The sequence below is a fragment of the Myotis davidii genome, unplaced genomic scaffold, assembly GCF_000327345.1.
Source record: "Myotis davidii unplaced genomic scaffold, ASM32734v1 scaffold108, whole genome shotgun sequence".
NCBI classification, from domain to species: Eukaryota; Metazoa; Chordata; class Mammalia; order Chiroptera; family Vespertilionidae; genus Myotis; species Myotis davidii.
The window spans coordinates 2,813,825-2,816,572 of NW_006299260.1; positions in this window are offsets into that span (position 1 = coordinate 2,813,825).

A 2,748-nucleotide genomic window follows, 5' to 3' on the forward strand; every position below is an offset into this window, starting at 1 on the left:
TGTAGGAAGGAAGATAAAGGAAATTGCAAATTTAAAATCAGTGCTTTGGGGTAGAAGACATACTTGCCTTTTGTAAAAATGTTTTTCATACTCATAAGAAAGAGAAATTGAGGATAGTGTCAGATTACCTGTGAATTTCCTACATTACGTCACATTTGTTTCATTTAGACAAGTGATAACACTTGGCAAAACGTGTTCTCCCTTCCTGTTTGACGATCTGCAAAACCAAGATGTGGCCGAGTCACGACTGTTCAGACTCTGCCTTCCAAACTGACCATGGAACCACATCAGAGCTGCTCTTTAAAAACCAGTGGACAACCAAAGGACTTGTATGCATCATATAAGCATAACCAATGGACATAAGACACTGGGGGATAGGGGAGGCTAGGGGAGTGTCTAGGGCGGGGGGGGGAATGAACACATATGTAATACCCTTTGTAATACTTTAAACAATAAAAAAAATAAAGTTATAAAAGGGTATAAAAAAAGAAAGGCTAGAGAATTAAGAACAAGGAGGTCTGAGGTAGAGAATACAGATGGATGAATGAGAGAAGGCACAAAGTGAGAATTTCTTAGAATTACATGTTAGAGTGGAGTGCATTTACCATAGAAGGACTATCAAACAAAGATGATAGAATGACACAGGCAGTCAATGTCAGCCAGACTTTGACATAAGTCACTTTATGGGGGTGACTATAGTGGCAAAGATAAAGACTCTCTTGTCCACAAGAAGGGGTGCTCTCATTTATCAAGGTGGATGTAGCTAAGTGTCCAAATTGCCAGCAACAAAAACTAATACTGATATCACAATATGGTAGCACAACTGATCACTTGCTGGCAAGTTGACTACCTGGGTCCCTTTCATCTGGGAGTAAACAGACATCCATTCTAAGAGAAACAGACATATTCTGTGTATAGATTTGCCTGCCCAGCCTCAACCAGCGTCACTACCCAAGGTCTTAGAGAATGTTTATCTACCAGCACTAGATCCTATGTAATCTTATTTCTCACTTTACAGAAAAATAATGTGGTTATTACCATTGGATTTGCAGTTTATATCACAACCTCTATCATCCAGAATCTACTGACTTTAGAACATGGTAAAATGGTCAACTAAGGGCACAGTGCATATGCCAGCTCATAATCAACACTTTGAAAACAGGGCACTATCCTTCAGTATGCTGTATATGCCTTGAATCATATGAAGCTGTGCCCCAGACATGCAGAGAGCACATGGGTTTGAAAATGAAAGACTAGAAGCAGACTTGGCTTCACTTATCATCTCTCTCAGTGATGCAATAGGAGGATTTGGTTATTCCATGTTGGCAAGTCTGGTCTCTGTAGGGTTAGAAGTTCCTATTCCCAAAGGGAGGCTTCTCCAGACAGAAGACACATCAATAGGCTTATCTATATATATAAAAGCCTAAGCGACTGAACAACTGAATGACTTGTTGACCGGTTGCTATGATGTGCACTGACCACAAGAGGAAGATGCTCAATGCAGGAACTGACCCCTGGTGGTCAGTGTGCTCCCAAAGCCAACCTTCTGCAGCCGCCTCCCACTACCCCAATCAACCCCTATCAGGGGGTGGGGGCTGGCTAGCCAACCTCCTGAGATCCTTCCTCTGCCCCCCCCCCCCAATCAGCCCCAATCTCTAGCCAGGCCAAGGGACCCCACCTGTGCATTAATTCATGCACTGGGTCTCTAGTTTGACTATAAAGCAGCTTGGGTAATTTAGTCCTCTTATGTATGGGGATTATCAAGCAACCTGTCCTGAATAATTGGCCTGGTTACATGAAGAGGTAGGACTGCTATCACCTGGTGTGGGTAGGGAACAATATGTTTGGCATGTGGGATTTACTTGAGCTCCTCTTGACATTTCCTTAGATGTTGTGCGGGTAAATAAACAAGTGCAACACACCTGGTTTGAGAAGGTCATTGTGACCAAGAGCCCCTCCTTATAAGGAAGGTGGACCTAAGTCACATAACCAGGTAAGCCACCAAGACCAGCACCTGAAGGTGAAAGGAATATAGAATAGATAAAATACTAGGGAGAGGAGGATTGTCAGTTCTTGCCTAAAGACCAGATGCAATGGCCTGGACTATAGTATGTCCCTTTAGACTTTCTCTTCTAAGATTCCTCCAGAAAAAGAGACTCACCTGAATCATGGAGAACCTCTTTTGAATCAGAAAAGGGTCATAGAGGTGCAAGGATCATGTGGTGAACACAGAGATGGCCCACCTCACTGCTAGGTGTGTTGTCAGCAGACAGCCTTCAGTTAGGAGCTTCCAGGGCTGCTCCCCATCCCAGGGGAGATGAAGGCAAGGGTAGAAGGTCCTGGCTCATTTTCCTCAAAATACGGCAACTCTCTTGGTCCATTTCAGCTTTGAATGTCCAGGTTGTTGCTTGGGCTATTGGGTTGGGCTGGCAGTCCTACTGCTCCCTCTGCTCAATTTCTGCTTCTTTCCTTTTTCTTCCTTGGTTGTTGATCACAAGAGCACTGCCTAATAAACATCCAGCATATTCAATTCTGTCTCAAAGTGTTCTAAGAATCTCCTTCCTATAGACCCCAACCTGCAGTGTATGTTAACTACCTCCAAGCTTCAACAGAACTCCTGAGCATCTTATGCACCAGTCTGTTATTCTGTAAAATTCACCTCCTTTTCATGATGTCATCCCGTTTCCCCATGCCCCCAGGGGAAGAAGATACTAGTTATGGATTTGGCCCTTTCTTTTCATGAATCCT